Raw genomic sequence first — 18,616 nt, forward strand, 5'->3', positions numbered from 1 at the left:
CCCTTTGGCATTCCTAATTTGATTCTACCTTTCTTTTCTCTTCTATGTATCATCTCTATCTTCTCGTTCCAGCTCCTGAGAAATTCCCTCAACCCTATCTTCCAACGTACCTATCGATTCCCCCACCTCACATATTTGTTTAAGTTTAAGACAGAAACAGCATGAGCAGGGCGGGGGAGACAGAGAGAGAGAATCCCAAGCAGGCTCCACGCTGTCAGCACAGAACCTGATATGGGGCTCACACTCATGAAACTGTGAGATCATGACCTGAGCCAAAACAGAGAGTTGGATGCTTAACCAACTGAGCCACCCAGGCGCCCCGTATTTGTTTAACTCCCCAGAGATTTTTCTTGTTTTTTGAATATTTATTTATTAATTTATTGCACTCCAAGCATGCAATTGAGTCTCATCTCTCTGGGACTATTAATTATAGGGTTTGGGTTTTCTCTTTCTCTGTCTCCTGCCATCTGGATTGCCTGTTTTCTCTTTCTTTTTTCCTGTTTGCTTTGTGTTGGTATCTATTTGTCAGCCAGACTTCCTATTAGATTATTCTTGACTCTCTGTTCATATTTACAGATGGAGTATTACAAAGGCAATTGGAAGCTGTTTGTGTGGGTGGAGCTTCTGGTTGGAGGACTTCCTAACGGGTGATGGCTGGGACATTTCACTGGAGAGACTCGATTGTCAGTTTTATTAGGTCCTTTCTCTTGAGCTGGTCAATTTCCCCACAAGCACATAGTCCCATCTCCTGCAGAGGTTGGATATAATCCTGGGTGCCGGTATTCTGAGACCTGAGAGAGAAGGAGGCCAGAGGTCTCATTGTTCAGAGTCAGATTTTGACTTAATCCCTGTTTGGTGTTCGATGCCTCATCAGCCCACTCCTCCATGCCAGGTCTTTCTAAGTCCAGATTTCTTGACACCTTTTGTCCAATGTTTGCCCTCTTCTATGATCTCCATCCTTATAGGTTTTTACATTTTACACCTTTTACAGTCATTTCATTCAGGTTCAGGAAGGGATGGAAATAGATGCGTATGCTCAAGCCCTTATGCTTAACTAGAAGTCTTACACGTTCATTTTTACTTCAAGGGGGTTGGTGCAATGCGCATTCATGTTAGGAACAATAATTTTCCGTAAGTTCCAATGGGCCCAAGTGGGAAGGAGTAAAGAAAACACACGTGCCAAAAGAATTTTTGCATTCCACTTCAAGTGGTGGAATATCTATTCTAAGTGGACTTTGCAAAGTTTAAAATTTTTTTGTAGAATGGGGCACCTGGGTGGCGCAGTCGGTTAAGCGTCCGACTTCAGCCAGGTCACGATCTTGCGGTCCATGAGTTCGAGCCCCGCGTCGGGCTCTGGGCTGATGGCTCAGAGCCTGGAGCCTGTTTCCGATTCTGTGTCTCCCTCTATCTCTGACCCTCCCCCGTTCATGCTCTGTCTCTCTCTGTCCCAAAAATAAATAAACGTTGAAAAAAAAAATCTAAAAAAAAAAAATTTTTTTTGTAGAATATTTCTTTGAATAGAAAATCTAGAACTTTTTTGTATAGAACTGAAACTAGCATGCCCTAATATATAAATAAAGAAATTTTTTGTATAGGAGAACTGTACAAAGAAATATAATGAAACATCCAATAGATAAATTTAAATGGTATACAAAAAAAAATGTCCAAATAACCTAAAAGGAAAGGTAAATAGAAAAACAAAAACTGGAGAGGACAATAGAAAGCAACTAATAAAACGGTAGACCTAAATTCAAATATAACAATAATTACATTAAACGTAGATAGTCTAAACATATGGATTAAAAGACAGAAACTGTTAAATTGGAATTTTAAAAAGATCTAACTATGCAGCCTGTAAGAAACCTACTTTACGTATAGTGATGTAGGTATATTAAAAGCGTAAAGATGCAAAAATATATACCATGCTGACAGAAAGCTGGAGTGGCTACAGCAATCTCAGACAAAGCAAATTTAGAGCAAGGAAATTTCCGGGGAAAAAGACAGACGTTAGATAATGATAAGAGGGTCAACTTACCGAGAAAATGTAACAATCTTCACTGCATATGCACCTGGGATCAGAGCTTCAAAATGCAGGCAGCAAAAACTGACAGAACTAAAAGAAAAAAATGGACAAATCCCAAATTATAGTTAGAAACTTCAACTAATCTCTCAGTAATTAATAGAACAATTGGCAGAAGATCATCAAGGATATAGAAGTGAGTATCATCATCAGCCAACTGACTCTTATTAACATTTATGGAATATTCCACCCAGTAAGAGTAGAACACGCATTCGTTTGAAGTGCCCATAGAGGGTTCTCCATGATTGACTGTGTTCTGGGTCATAAAACAAACTTTAATAATTGTTAAAGAATTTAAATCCCATAAAGTTTGTTCTCTGACCATATAGGAATTAAACTAGAAATCAATAGAAAATATCTGGAAGATCGCTAAGTATTTGGAAATTAAACACATTTCTAAATAATACATGAATCAAAACCGAAGTCTCAATAGAAATTAGAAAATACTTGAAATGGAATGAAAATGGAAACGCAACATACGAAGTTTGTGGGATGAAAATAAGAGGTGCTTCAAGGCAAATGTATAGATGTTTACATTAGAAAAGGTCTCAGTCCCGAAAGCAAAGCTTCCACCTTAAGAAACAAGGATAAGAATAGGGGCACCTGGGTGGTTCAGTCGGTTAAGTGTCCAACTTCAGCTCAGGTCATAATCTCACAGTTTGTGGGTTTGAGCCCCGCATCAGGCTCTGTGCTGACAGCTCAGAGCCTGGAGCCTGCTCTTGACTCCGTCTCTCCCTCTCTCAAAAACAAAAACAATGTTAAAAGAAAACAAGGATAAGAATAAAATAAATCTGAAGCAAGCAAAAGCAAGAAAATAATAAAGTTAAGAGCAGAAATCAATAAAATTTAAACTGGAAAAATGATAGAGAAAAGCCAATCAAACCAAAAGCTAGTTTTTTGAAAAGATCAATAAAACTGATCCACTTCTACGCAGATGGACAAAGGAAAAGAGAGAGTAGCCAGAAATCACCAATATCAGAAATGAGACCCCCTGCCGACATTTCAGGGATAATACTAAGGAAATATTACAAACAACTCTACCCACATAAGTTTGACAACTTAGATGAAATGGACCAATTCCTTAAAACCACAAATTACCAACACTCACCCAAGAAGAAATGGACACACTAAACAGTTATATATCTGCTATAAGAAATTAAATTTACAGTCAAATCCTTCTGGAAAAACAAAACCAAACAAAACAAAAATTCAGGACCAGATGTTCACTGGGGAATTCTACCAAATATTTGGAGAAGATGTCAGACCACCTCTGCACAATCTCTTCCAGAAAATAGGCACGAGACACCTCCCAAGTACCTTTATGAGGCCAGCATCATGGAAACCAATGAGCCCAGAATTTGGTATTAGTAATATCAGTAACATTTCATATGTCATAAAATCCATTTTCTAAAGATAGGTCAAGGCTTTACTTTCCAGGGAGGGTGGCGCAGGCCCACCCTCCCTGGTGCCGTGTGTCTTTCCAAGGAACTCCAGAGGCAAGTGCGTATTATCCTGGTTGTTGCCAGCCTCCCCAGGAAACAGAGTGAACCTGAAGGCCAGGCATCAGCATCCCTGAGACGCCAGCCCTCCCTCCTTGGGAAAGCGTATTTCTGAACCTTGCTCTCAGTCCCCTGACTTCAGCCTGGGCCTCCTGAGATTCTTCTCTCATTTTTCACTTCCCAGAGTCTCCTCGGACCCCACCTCCCCTGCCTCCCCCAACCCCAACAAAAATTCCCTTTCTCTGCCTTTTCAAATTAACTTAACACTTAGCAAGCAGAGAACTGTAGTTTAGTTTGGTCTCAGAGCCTCGCTGCGCAACCCGAAGGTCCATCGATAAAATGTCCCCAGGATGAAGAGCACGCTTCCGCTTGATGAAACTTTCTTTCCCCAGAGTTCAAAAGCAGCTGAACAGCTTTTAGGTTTGTGTTTTGTCATTGTTTTTGTCTCATTTGTTTTTATTTTTTTCTTCCTGTCCTATAGTAGACGGACATGCGATGTTGAGTTTTGTGCACCACTCGTAGAGAAATGGAGTGCACAACGTGGCAGCCGGCATTGTCTTTCTCTGTTATTCTGCTCCTGGTGGGTCGTTAAACGCCGCTTACTTTCTACTGCTCACGAATTCACAAGCACACCTTTTTTTTATCCCTCGCTCCCTTGAAAATTTTAAGAAAAAAAAATATATAATTGAATTCTCAAGACAAACTTAGTGTCCATTTGTATCAAGACAGACAAATGCATAAACAAATTTTACCAAATATTCTCTGGGTTTATGGAAAAGAAGGTAAACAAACAGACACTTTTGCTTTACATTCTTGTAGTCTTTTTTTTTTTTAATTTTTTTTTTCAACGTTTTTTATTTATTTTTGGGACAGAGAGAGACAGAGCATGAACGGGGGAGGGGCAGAGAGAGAGGGAGACACAGAATCGGAAACAGGCTCCAGGCTCCCAGCCATGAGCCCAGAGCCCGACACGGGGCTCGAACTCACGACCGCGAGATCGTGACCTGGCTGAAGTCGGATGCTTAACCGACTGCGCCACCCAGGCGCCCCACGTTCTTGTATGTCTTAAAGTAATATATAGGACCATGGCCACCTCAGAGTTAGATTTTCTCAAAGCCATGTCTGCCCTCCCTACCACTTTTACTGGGGTGGGCAAAAAGATTCAGAGAGGAGAGACCAAGCCTTTCCAGAAATGTCTTCACTAAAGACACTTATTTTCCACACGCCAAAAATAGTTCACTAATGTGTGCTCTCTGCTTATTTTCCCTGCTTCCACTTCCAAATTTGAGAAAAGTTCGGCAGAGCAGTTAAAATGGCATGCTGACTTTAGTTAGGAATAAAAAGGGCAGCAGTGAAAGAGATACACTAATTATAACTGTTCTCACCCCAAGCTTTCAGAAGCTCTCCCAGGGGGCTCATTCATCCCTACTGAGCTGCTACAGACCCCAAGATTATGTTGTCTACACTGGCCTTAGAAATTCCCCCACACCGTTCCCCTTCCACACCCTGAGTGATAGACAGTGAGAATGGGGGCGGGGGGCGGGGAATGTGTAGGTAACTAAATACCCTGAACTACTGGTTTCATTTCAAAATACATGACCTACAAAACAACAAACACGCAAACAAGTAAACCACGAGTGCGGCAGATGAAGGGCTCCTCATGCCTACCAAGGAAATCACATAAGGGCAGAGTGAAGGGTAGAAAATCAAACTGGGCATACGAATGAAATTAACTTATGTGTTTGCACTCATCACCATGATCAATTCATCTCAAGTCCTTCCCTCTGATTCCTCCGATGACTAACTTGTCGGTCTCCTAGATCCCACAGGGTCGACTGGGGCGAAGAGCATCCCTGGAAGCTCTCAAGGAGACATCACCAGTGGCAGGAAGAACCATGGTCCAGGGAGCTGGCACTTCCCTGGCAGTCGCTGGTGATGTGGCACGTTCACCATGGTACAAAGGGGGCAGGGCAGGCACAAGGGTACAATGTGAGCAACATAACCTTTTCCTACAGGCAAAGTCGTCTCCAGCTCAGGGAATGGCAGTACGGTAGTGTGTAAGGACCATCAAAGAGTGAGGATGAGCTTCGGGGTGCAAATCCTGGTGGGCTGGGCTGTCTCGGGCTGCCTGTGTCCGGGATCTCTTCTGTTGTTCCTCACGGGTCACCTCAGAGACGTTTCCCTTAACCTCTTTCTAAACTAAGTACAGTAAAACCTTGGTTTGCAAGCGTAATTTGTTCCGGAAACATGCTTGTAATCCAAAGTGCTTGTATGTCAAAGCAGATTTCCCCATAAGAAATCATGGAAACTCAGACAATTCATCCTGCAACACAAAAATATCCATATAAAAATGATTACAATACTGTCATATAATACAAAATAATAAAGAAAATACAAAATCTAAAGAAAAATAAACAAATTAGCCTGCACTTACCTTGGAAAATGTTCGTGGCTGGTGTGAGGGAGACAAGAGAGAGGAGGGTTATTGTGTAGGACAACTTTCACCATCATTAACGCAATCGCTGCTATCTATTGGCTCAATGGAATCTTTTTCTTTTCGTGCAACTTTAACAGGGAACCTATGCAATGACACTTGCTTTTGCCTCCTTTTGAGGATTTTGCAGAAATGTGACATTGCAGTGACAATCACCCACAATCCCGCAGTGAGAGAGAGAACCATTGGCTCAGTTGTGAGGATGTGATGTTCGGTGTCACTCGTATTGCAAGATTTCGCTCGTTTATCAAGTTAAAATGCATTAGAAATGTTTGCCCATCTTGCGGAACAGTCGCAGAACAAGTTACTTGCAGTCCAGGGTTTTACTGTGCTTAGTTAATGCACGTGTGAATGAAGAAATGGGGCCTACAAGTGAGTTGAATTTCTTCCTTTGTAATGAGGACAGTCAATGGGGGCAGACCTTCACTGAGCCCCCATAATGTGCTGGCTCAGAGTGAGGCTCTGAGGGTATGGTGGGGAGCCAAAGAGAGGAGCTGAGGTGAACTTTCTTGGCAGGGAAGGATCCCCGAGGATTAGAGACAAAATGCTAAAAATGCCTGACACTGGTAAGGGAGTAAGCCCTCGATAAATAGGAACTTTTATTACCTCTTAAAGGAAACACCGAACTTGGAAATCTATGCAAATGAAACAAAGAAATTATCGTGTGCTTAGAACATTTTAAGGGTCCTCATTTTTAAAAAAATTTTTAAATGTTTATTTTTGAGAGAGAGAGAGAGAGAGAGACAGGGTATGAGTGGGGGAGGGGAAGAGAGAGAGGAAGACACAATCTGAAGCAGGCTCCAGGCTGCCAGCCGTCAGCACAGAGCCGTCACGGGGCTTGAACTCACAAACCATGAGATCATGACCTGAGCCGAAGTCAGAAACTTAACCAACAGCCACCCAGGCGCCCCTCAAGGGTCTTCATTTTATCCAGGCCTCTGCTTCTCCTCTTTCCACCCACAGCCCCTCCCACCCCCATCCTCACCCCCAGGACACATTTGAAATGTAATTCCATTCACAGGACGTTTAATTTGAGTGATGTTCACAGTAGTAACAAATATAATTAGTGCTTGAGTAGGACCAAGGGAACACAGGATGGCTCTGGACTTGGAGATTCTTAAAAAGACAAGCCCCTCCAGGGGAAAGTGGCAGCTCAGAGCCTACCCAGAGCAGCCCCCGTCAGTGGCCCCAAAAGTCCTGCCCCTCCAGCTACAAGAAAAGGTCCTGCAACCCACAAGGTGGGCCACTTCCGGCTGGTCTTGGTCGTGGTGGGTCCAGGAGAGAGAAATAATGTCTTCAGTCATCAGTGGTGGTAGCCAGAAGAGAAAAGTTCTGGTGGAAGCAGATTTGGACAGCTAAGAGGAAAACATCAGTAGCATGTTCCAGAAGAGGAAGGAGATGACAAAGGGGGCCAGGGGAGGTCTGTTTCTCCCTAATTCTTATCAGGCAGTGCTGGGGGAGGTGGGGAACAGGGGTTCTCCATCCTTTTATCCTTTTATGGGGGAAGCGCTCTATGGGAGGATTTTCTGTTCTTTAATTTGGAATGCCATTAAATTGCATTTTAAAAATATTTCAAAGGTGTCATCCAAGTAATATGTGCATTTAATTAAAAATTAATTTCATCAATGCTTCGTAAGTAAATCAAGCACGAGACCTGTAACAAGCCTCTAAAGATATTGGTTGCAACCCGAATCACCTTGGATGAGGGCTTCAGAGTCTGTTCCCTGCTTCCAGGATTGCCAGCCACAGCTTTGCCCCCGCCCTTTGGGCTCAGACACAGCCTGCAGTTCCCCAGCAAGCCACCTTCCCCCATGCTCTCTTCCCTGCCTCCCATTTCTCAGCCTACAAGCCCTTGTGTCCTTCAGCCTCTAACATTATCTCCCCCAAATCTTCCCTTTCAGCTCCTCAAGCAGCTGCTTGCACATTCCTCCAAGTGACCAAAGCATACTATAATCACCTCTTTTATAGCATCTTTGATTTAGGGTGTGATTTTTTTTCCATTTCTGTATTTCTTAAGAGAATATGAATTCATAGAACCCTTGTCTAATTTTTTTTAAATTCCCAGTGCCTAGCATTGTGCAAAACAAAAGGTAAGTATCCAGGGGTGCCTGGTTGGCTTAATTAAGCATCCAGCTCTTGATTTCAGCTCAGGTCACGATCCCAGGGTCATGGGATCATGCCCCAAGTCAGGCTGCACGCTTGGCGTGGAACCTGCTTAGAATTCTCCACCACCCACCACCAACTCTCTCTCAAAATAAAATTAAAAAAACAAAAACCAAAAGGCAAGTATTCAATAGCTGCTTTGTAGATGTATGAATGAGTGAATGAATGAATGAATGAACGGTACCCTGCAGATGCCAGAATGCTCCTTTTGCGAATTGAATCTGACCATGTCTCTCTCTGAATTACATTCGTTCCCGGGCTCCTTCTCTGGCAATGAGTTTACATGGGAGCTGTTAACAAACAAGAAACAAACAAACAAAATGAAGTAGCAACAGAAGGGGAGAAGTGGAGGGGACTCTGGCAAATTACTTATTTTCACGGAGTTTCTATTTCCTCACTCGTGAAACAAAAGTGCTGCCAGAAGGAGCTTTAAAGGAATCTTCCAGTTCTCCAATTACAGCTGGCCGGGCTCCAGAACAACTGTTCCCCTGAGTCCTGGCAGCTATAACCCGAGTCTTAGCACCATCTAGTGATAAAGAGCTCCAGTAGCAATGGGGAGAAAGGCTGGGGAATGGGGACCGACTGTAGGCTCAAGAAGGAAACCCTGAGCTTAATTATTTTATAAAGCAGCAAGAAATTAGGTCAAATGTGAAGTTAGCCGAGAGGCCCAACTTGGGTGATTCAGAGTCCTTTCTGTTGGTGATGGCTTAAGGAGTAAATCTCAGAACATGTAAGAAACAGCCAACTAGGATCCTTAAAACATGAAAAAGTCAAGAAAACAACACCTGTGTGCCATGGGTCCACTTGTTCCTTTTTTAAGTTACCGCTTGTCCCGATTAACTCTTTTCCTTGGGAGGAAATGTACTTTTGAGGAACCAATGGTGTAGAACTCTGAAAACCCAATAAAAGCACAAATTATTTCATTAAGAGTATATATGTCTTTTCAAATGTCTTTTTTTTTTTTAACCTTCACCAGAGTGGGATGAAAGAAATGTTAAAAATCCCGGGTGCCTGGGTGGCTCAGTTGGTTAAGCCTCAGACTTTGGCTCAGGTCATGATCTCACGGTTCATGAGTTCAAGCCCTGCATCAGGCTCTGCACTGGTGGTGTGGAGCCTGCTTTCAATTCTCTCTCTTCCTCTCTCTCTCTCTCTCTACCCCTTCCCATTTGAGTTCTCTCTCTCTCTCTCAAAAATAAATAAACTTTAAAAGAAAGTCTTTTAAAAAAAGAAGAAGAAAGAAATGTTAAAAACCCAAACATGCCAGGGCACCTGGGTGGCTCAGTCGGTTAAGTGTCTGACCACAGCTCAGTTCATGTTCCTGCTGTTCACAAGTTCGAGCCCCATGTCAGGCTCTGTGCTGATAGCTTACAGCCTGGAGCCTGCTTCAGATTCTGTGTCTCCCTCTTCTTCTGCCCCTCCCCTGTTCATACTCTATCTCTCTGTCTCTCAAAAATAAATAAAAGTTAAAAAAAATCCAAATATGGTTGACTAGCAATATAGAAAATATTAAAGACAATTCTGGGAGAAGGAAAACAATATCAAAAACTTTAGTGCTTATGGAATGCTCGTGGGCACATCCCCTTAAAACTCACCAAAACATTTTATCAACCTGATCTTTGCTTTCTAAGTTACTTTCTGGTTGCCAAAAGCAAGACTCAACCAACCAACGGAACAAATAAACACAGGTTTTTGTTTTTTGGTTTTTTTAATCGAAAACTGAAGGAGAATGATGTGGTGTCTTTGCTGTATGATCTGTCCCCTGGAGCCGTGCTCCTGAGACCACCTTCTGGGCAAAGCAAACATTTAAAAGGGTAGCTGCTTTACAGACACTTGAGGGAAGAAGGGCCTTTGAGTGGGGAGCAAGACTGACTGGTCCTATGTATAAACTGTCTCTGAAGGCAGATCCCATTGTAGAGCATAATCACATTCGAAAAAAAGTAATCTACATCTGCAGCGTGCATGACTCTATAAACCTGTTCCCACTAGCTGCTTACTGGCTGACACCTACTTACATCACTGATATGCAGTAATTATTATTGCACGACCCCAGAAACACATGTAGTATAACACTGAAACCAGACCATTCCACTGTAGGGACCGTATCTTCCAAACCAAAACCAAGGCCACTTGCATTGACAAGAACGTACGTGCACACCGGCGCAAAGGGGGAAGTGGGCCCTGCTAGGGCATATCACCTCTGCTTTCTGTCTTGAGAAATGTGTAATCTAGAAGTGTCTGGAAAAGGCAAAAAATGCAACCAGAAAACGACTTGGCCCTTTTCTGACTGGAATCAGAATGAAATGGGCCGGATTCGGAGGCAGCTTTGAAGAAAGAGAATGACTGGCCGGGTGCAGTTGGTTCAGGCATTAACAACATAAAAGAATGTAGCAGTTATGAATGATGGACTCAGGAGGCAGGTCTGTGCCTGATTTTTACATTTTACCTGCCACTGAATATATGCCTCAACCTGTAAGCTTATTAGAGGTATCTCTTTTATATCTAATACAGTTACATAAAAGACCATATGTTCTATTTGGATCAGCTCAGTTTTACCTGACAAATTCAAAAAGAGTTTCACAGGTACAGCCTTGAAAAACAAACTCAAAACAAACAAAAAATTTAAATTCTAACAATGCTCAAATAGGTCACCAAAGCACTTGGGGAGAAGGTCCATGAGCTCAATGCAAAGTCATCAGCTTCATAATAAAATCCAACTAAGGGAAACCCCTGCAATTAATTTCATGGGGACTTAAAATATATTAGGTTCTTGTGAAAAATTACCTTCTGGACTGGCACCCATTGAAATGTAAATGTGTTCTTTCTTTAGTCTCCAAACTCCCCCATTTTTTTCCTCCCGAAATTCCATTTGGAAACTGTGTATCTATCGATGTCACAGTCATTACCTCTTTTTTGTTGATAAGTGTGCTCTGCTTAGAGGTTTTTATAAGAGTTATCTTTCCTGTAATGAATACTCAACAATTCAGGCCAGTCTTTTCAGCTTGCTGGATGTAAGTGTCCCTTGATTAATGGACCTGTCAACTCGATCAGCGGTTATCATATGACAAAGGCTCAGCCTGAAAAATGTCACTTCTTATCCTGGCTGCCCAAGCACTTCTGGTTTACAAGCTTTGTGCACCTACCAGACGTACCTAGTGTTTCGTTTTGGGTTTGGTTAATAATAAAGAAAGTTACATGAAAGATAATTGAACTACCTAATCCAATAGAAATAATTTCTTTTGTTCAAACAATGTGCGTCATACGATGGAGTGTGGTTTTTGTCTTCCTATTTTTTTCACTTCTGTCGGCTGAACTGCTACCTAACCATTTACATCAATGTATAGATCAATATAAACAACATTCATTTTTGTCTCCATTCTGCCTGGAGTTAAAGCCTGGCAAGAATAGAGTTGCTTGGGAGGAAAAAAAAAAAATCAAGTCCTTAAATGAAATTATTCTGCTTTAGTAAGTCAAAGACAGAGTATCCGTTAAAATTAAGGCTGTATGCTTTGAAAGTCAATTTTGCATGTGCTTTTATGTGGTTGGGATCCATTCAATGGAGGAATCGGAGCCCTGAGATTATAAATGAGCAGAATTATGGGCAACTCTGAGCCTCTGGATGGACAATATTCTTTTTTTTTTCCCTAAAAGATTTTATTTTTTTATTTTTTTAATTTTTTTTCAACGTTTATTTATTTTTGGGACAGAGAGAGACAGAGCATGAACGGCGGAGGGGCAGAGAGAGAGGGAGACACAGAATCGGAAACAGGCTCCAGGCTCTGAGCCATCAGCCCAGAGCCCGACGTGGGGCTCGAACTCACGGACTGCGAGATCGTGACCTGGCTGAAGTCGAACGCTTAACCGACTGCGCCACCCAGGTGCCCCTAAAAGATTTTATTTTTAAGTGATCTCTGTACCCAACATGGGGCTCAAACTTACAACCCCAAGATCAAGAGTCACCTGCTCTACCGACCGAGTCAGCCAGGCTCTCCTAGATAGACAATATTCTTGAAAAATTACATAACTGTCTGGATAGAATAAATTTCAAGGGTATTATGAAGACCAATGTTCCCAAAGTTATAAAACAGTGGACTACCTCAGCGTGTTCCACAATGTAAATAAAGGAAATCACCAAATGCCGTGCTGGGACCCCAATAAAAGAAGGAAAGCAAAAAACACATTGTCTCAATGTCTGGGGATATATATGTATATACTGTAGACCTCAAAAGAAACAAGGACTAGAGTATCGCATATAATTTCCCTAACTATAAAAATCTAAAATGTTCTTAAATAATAAGAAAGGGAATAGACGCCTAAAGCCAAAATAGCTAGACACAGCATCTCATGGAAAATAAACGCAGGATGGCGTTTCCAGGGCTGGTGGAGGCTGGACCAGCCAGGACTTGAGGACTAGGATGAAGCAGGGACATCGAGGTCCTATAAATACCAAATTTGAGCAACATCAAGACTAAAGGTCAAAAACCCAATAAAGAACCAATTGCAACATAGGAACGTTGTGGAAGGCATTCACATTCTAATGGCCTTGAAGAGAGTGAGTCTAGGCTCAGTAATAAAATCCTTGACCGAATACGAGGAGGAAAGCAAACTGTGGGGGCGCCTGGGTGGCTCCATTGGTTAAGACTCTTGATTTCGGCTCAGGTCATAATCTCATGGTTCAGTTTGTGAGCTCGAGCCCTGTGTTGGGCTCTGCGCTGACAGTGCGGAGCCTGTTTGGGATTCTCTCTCTCTCCCTCCTCAGCTCATAAGCACATGCTCTCTCTCTCAAAATAAATAAACATTTAAAAAAAGAAAAAAATATTTTTGAAGAAAAGAAGAAAGCTCATCGAAGATACCGCAAATATCCAGCTTACAAACGCAGGGAGGATGAAGAGATTTAAACACGCATTCAGCAGAAACTGAAGCTCATGATGAAATAAAACATTAGAGAAACCCACGTCGTCTCTAGAGCTGACCACTTCATTGTTTCATTTTGCTGCTCTAAGAGAGCAACAGACCGTTCTACTAGATAGTCTACAAACACCAAAAAGAAATGCCAAGGAGAACCACTCCCAATCCCCAAGCACCCAAGCACTGAGTGCTGTTTCTGGTTGTGCTATTCACTGTCCCAGCATTTGCTGACAATTTAAGAGAAATATTCGTATTTCTCTCATGTTAGCAACCTTGGGCATGTATGGTTAGGCTCCTGCTGTTTCCGGCAGGTGGGTGCCCTTTGATTTCCTTGTAAGCAAGTCTGTGAAATTCTGTGATTCAGCAAGCATTATTCCTTGTTTCGGTTTACTGTCTCCAGGGGCATTACTCATAGCTGGAAGGATTACCCCAGGTTAATTCAAATCTGGATCATACAAAGTTGTCTGATCTCCTTGTCTTCCAAAATCTCTTCTCCATTGTTGTCATGCAATGTTCCAAAGGGGTAATTTAAAAGGGGATCTATCTGTGTCTTCAGTTCTACCCTTTCAGATAAACGTGGTTTCCGATAAAATGCAGAATATTATTTTTTGGTACAAACTTTTGTGGCTCATACTCCTTCCCAGCAGCTTTCTTTCCTGCTAAGTGCTGTTCATTAGAAATTTGCCCAGAGTCATCAATATATTTTCCTCTGTAGAAATGAGGCAAAACTGATTTTAAAGCCTCTTGCTTTTAAAAACCTTCAGCTTATCTATGGAAGTTTTCAGTCTTATCTGAATTATTCTTTTGGACTCATCTGGAAACACATTGAATTCTTTTGTCCCTTTCTTTAAGGAGCAAAAACACTTTGGTTTCAGAAACTTGGGAATGTGAAAGGGGGGTTGACCACAGCAGTCTATATGCACGTTTCTGTATACACTGTATATGGGGAAATACAACTTTCCTGGATTTCCCGGTGCTAATGCTCTGGTAAAAGCCCTCGCCTCCTGGGGCCCTTCACATGCCTTGATAATTAGATCTGTAGTCATTAATCTGGTTGATTGCTCTTCTAAGAGGATGGGAAAGTCCCTCTTATCTCAGGGAGAGGGCCAAATGGCTCCAGCTGGACCTAGGGCCCTAGGTTAAGCCCCAAGGCACAGGAAGACTGCAGTGCTACATCTATAGGTAGGTATTTACATCAAAAGGAATGAGGTCTGAGAACTTGGAGAATCTACGAGGTGGGAAAAGCAGAGACATTGGAGGTGGTCTAGCTCCTGGAGAGATTATTTACACACCAAAGGGTTGGATTTAGGTTTCAGACCCATTAAGTATCCAAGGAGAGTCTTTCAAGAAGGGAGGTGAGAGCTATCTCCTTCCTCTTTATGAGCGAGAACCATTACTTTTCCTGGCACAGGACATTTGACCCCTGGTGAGAGGTAAGTTCTGGAGGAACTGGGGGTGGTGGTGATATACTTATTTCTTACTTTAAAATGGTTAATAAGAAATCTGTCTCAGATCCAGAACACCTTGTATGTGTGCATTCAGGATAAAATTAATAACATTAAAAACCAAACACTGACAGACTGGGTTATTAGACTGCGGTGGATCTTTTCCCTCCTCATCCACCAATTACAACTAGCTCAGGAGAAGGGAGGGAGTAATATGTCCAATCACAAGCCTAGTCCTGCCTTTCTAGGCTGGGAGGTGCCCAGAATGCCTCAGGGCCAAGGTCAACAATAGAGGCTGCAGCCCTTTGTGGTGCAATTGGTCTGCGCTGAGTGGAGGTGCTAGGTGAGATACAGGACACCCAATCAAATGTGAATTTGGGATAAATAACAAATAATTAATAGCATAAGCATATCTCAAACATTGCATGGGCCATACGTATGCTTTAAAAACAAACAAACAAACCAACCTCCATTCATTCTTCATCTGAAACTGAAATTCAACTGGGCATCCTGTGTTTTCATTTGCTAAATTTGACACTCTACCATGACAACAGTGACCTCTTGGGAGATACCAGCAACTCATGTCCATTGAAGGAATAAATTTATTTATTTGTTAAAGTTTATTTTTGAGAGGGTGTGTGTGAGCAAGCAGGGGAGGGGCAGAGAGAAGAGAGAGACAGAGAATCCCAAGCAGGCTCCACACTGTCAGCACAGAGCCCAACGCCAGGTTCGATCTCACCAAGTGTGAGATCATGATTTGAGCCAAAACCAAGAATCAGACGCTTAACAGACTGAGCCACCTAGGCGCCCCTGAATGAATAAATTTAAAAGGCCACATAGACCTTTCTTTTCATTTCTGAAGGGATGTTGGAGACTGTGCTCAGATACTGAATCCGGGAAATGTTGACCCTCATACCTTTTGTGTTATGGACCGAAGGTGTCCCCCCACCAATCCATGTAAAGGCCTAACCCCCCCAGTGTGGCTGTGTTTGGAGATGAGACCTCTGAGGAAATAATTAAGGCTAATGAGGTCATAAGGGTGGGGCCTTGAGCCAATAGGGGTGGTGCCCTTATAAGTAGAGATAGCAGAGGACTCAAGCTCTCTCTCCATGCGCACAGAAGAAAGGCTTTGCAAGGACAGTGCGAGAGCGGCCATCTGCAAGCCAGGAAGGCAGCTGTCACCAGAAACCAAACCTGCGATCTTGGGTATTCCTGCCTCCAGAACTATGAGAAAATAAATTTCTGTCATTTAAGCCAGTCAGTCTGTGCTTTGTCATGGCGGCCCGAGCAAACCAAGGCAATATGGGTACAGTGAGCTCAGCAAACATCCACTGAATCCTCTCACGGCCACCCTGAGGGATTGTTTTCTCTCTTCCAGCTTGGAGATAGAACTCCTAAAGCTCAGAAAATGATAGGACAGTGCTCAACACATAGAAAGAATTTTTAGAAATACTCATTTAATGAATGAAAGTTACCCAGCTGAGGTGGCACTGAACGTCTGTCGCAGAGGCGGGATAGTGGCCTCTGGGGCCTTTTCACTGTTTCTGCCTCCAGCCCAGGGCTGCGGATTCCCTGAGGATAAATCCCTTTGCCTGAGCACGTTTGGATGTCCTCATCTCTAATTTGGGTTTACTAATTCCCGGCCTGATCACCTCACAGCAGCACAGTGGACAAAACTAATTGAAGGAGAAGGCTCTTCCAACAAGGGGGACCACAATCAACTGTGTTCTTAGTCTTACTCACAAAACACAGCAGGCAGAGGCAGACCAGTCTGAAGTGTTGTTAACGAGGAGGGATTGTCTCAAGGATCGCTGCTGCTGCTTCCTTCTGCAGGACAGGAGAGCTGGGAGGAACCTGTGGGAAATGGATCTTAATACCCAAGTTCTCCTTGTGGGGTAAATCACTGCCTCCCAGTGGGTCTCCCATCCACAGAGAAGCATTTGAATTTGATCTTGGTCAAAACAGTCTCCTCTCTCCTCCGTTCCCTCCTCTGAAGGTCTCTTCCTGGTGCTTGAATTTAGAAACCACAAGGGCCTGTACTGGACCAAAGAATCACACCCAGGGTGGGTGGCCTAGATCTTGAATTTTTAACATCCAGACAACTCCCCAAAGTATTTTTGTCTGCATCGGGGAGGTTTCTTTCATTGTGAGCAATGGGATCTAGCTCTGGCTGACTTAAGGCTGAGGGGAATTTATTCAAAATGCACAAGGTAGTCCATGTAATTAAGGAAAAGCTGAAGACCAGGCCAGGAAGGACAGGAACACGACAGTAACAGGGATCTGGGCAACGGGAACAAAGGGTGTGTGCAGTCAGGGTGTCGGGACCATGATGCACCTGTTTCTGTTTTCTCTCTCTTCCTCACCGTCTCATTGCCCTCCTAGCTGGATGTTTTCAGCTGCAGATAAGAGATCATGACTAAGAATGGCTTAATAATGAAGCTATTTCATTGCCTCATGTAACAAGTATTCTGGAGATGAGTGGTTTGTGGTTGGTCGACCAAGTCACAGTCTACATCTCTGATTCTTTGGCCATTCCATCACAAAATGGCTGCTGCAGCTCCAAGTGTATTCTTTCCCCAATATTGCAAGCAGAAAGAAAGATAAATAGCAGAAATAGGGGGTGCTCCTTTTTATTAAGGAAGCCTCCCATCACCTTTCCCTTTACAATCCTTTGGTTGGAACTGAGTCACATGGCCACCTCTAGCCACAAGGAAGGCTGGGAAAGTGAGTAGCTGGCATAAGTGACGAGAAGAGCAGTGATTGGCTTACACCAGGGCTTCATCTCCTGCGGCTTGGCATATTGCTGCACAAAACTAAATCAGAGTTCTGTTAGCAAGAAGGAAGGGGCAGTAGCTCTCAGGATTCATCTTCCCTGGAAAGGCAGCCAACATAGCTCTGGTCACCATGTTTGAGTCAGAAGGCATGAGTGAAAGGTACTGTTTCAAAAAGGAGCAGGACCCTATGGCTGGGAGAAGGGGGAGGAAAGCTGAGTACAAAAAGGACACATCTCTCCCTCTCTCTCCCATTGGCCTTTTCAGATATCAGGAGGTACTCCAGCCTAGCAAGGACAGGCTCTATAATTTGGGGGACCCAGTAAAAATAAAAATGTGGGATGCCTTATTCAAAAACTGTTATTAATTTCAAGATGGTGGGTAGAAGATCATTAAACAAACATGAGACACTTCTGAACATGGGGCCGTGTGTGACTGTGCGGGTCACACAACCATAAGGCCTGCCCTGGGCCTAGCCCAGAATGGAAGCGGCCATCATCCTAGGAGAGCAAGCCTGAGGTGTGGTGTTTTAGGGTCTATTTTTTTGTTTTTGTTTTTGAGAGAGAGAGAGAGAAAGAGGGTACAAGTGTGCAAGGGGCACAAAGAGAGAGAGAGAGAATCCCAGGAGGGGCAGGGGGAGAGAGAGAAGTGGGGCTCACCCAAAGCGGGGCTCGAGCTCATCAAATGTGGGACTCAAACTCACGAACCATGAGAGCCTGACCTGAGCCAAAGTCAGATGCTGAACGACTGAGCCACTCAGGTGCCCCTAGGGTCTGTGTTTGTATGAAATTGGATTAAATACATTCGTGGACGGTGGGGAGGACTGTGATTTGTATTGGTATAATTAACATATGTCCAGGCATTTGTACAAACTCTCAGTTAAAGAACAAAGGAAGAGGTGATCACACCTCTTCTGGGTGTATAACCCCGGACAGAGGCAGAATTCAGGGAACACAGGTTCTCAGGGAGCTTCCACTGTACCCCACCTGCAGCAGAGGAAGGGGGGGTGGCAAGCCAGCTTCACCCCGCGTGCCCATTCAGACCTGGCACTGCTGTGTGTTATTTGATCATCAGCATGACCCCGTGCAGTGTAATGTATTATCTCCATCTTCTAGAAGAGGTTGCTGGGGCTCAGAGAGTTCCAGGTCATCTGTGGTACATGGTCAAGCTAGGATTGGAAGCTGGGCAGTCTGAATCCAGAGTCCACGTTTATCAGCACTCCATGGGACTGGACAAGTCTAATGGAGTTGGGGTCATTG

At 43.4% G+C, this 18,616-nt stretch overlaps 2 long non-coding RNA genes across 2 annotated transcripts; both read right to left on the bottom strand.

The window, feature by feature from the left end:
- Nucleotides 1–672: 672 nt before the first annotated feature.
- On the bottom strand, nt 673–2,718 carry LOC111558091. The gene is made up of 2 exons (XR_002738659.2): nt 2,036–2,718; nt 673–791 (listed from the first exon to the last, which is right to left on the bottom strand). It is a non-coding gene; the product is annotated as an uncharacterized LOC111558091 (long non-coding RNA).
- A 4,407-nt stretch (nt 2,719–7,125) lies between these two features.
- Nucleotides 7,126–17,944, bottom strand: LOC109494890. Its single transcript, XR_002150016.3, has 3 exons — nt 15,503–17,944; nt 9,022–9,127; nt 7,126–8,526 (listed from the first exon to the last, which is right to left on the bottom strand). It is a non-coding gene; the product is annotated as an uncharacterized LOC109494890 (long non-coding RNA).
- Between the last annotated feature and the right edge of the window lie 672 nt (nt 17,945–18,616).

This window comes from Felis catus, chromosome E2 (assembly GCF_018350175.1).
Source record: "Felis catus isolate Fca126 chromosome E2, F.catus_Fca126_mat1.0, whole genome shotgun sequence".
Taxonomy (NCBI): domain Eukaryota; kingdom Metazoa; phylum Chordata; class Mammalia; order Carnivora; family Felidae; genus Felis; species Felis catus.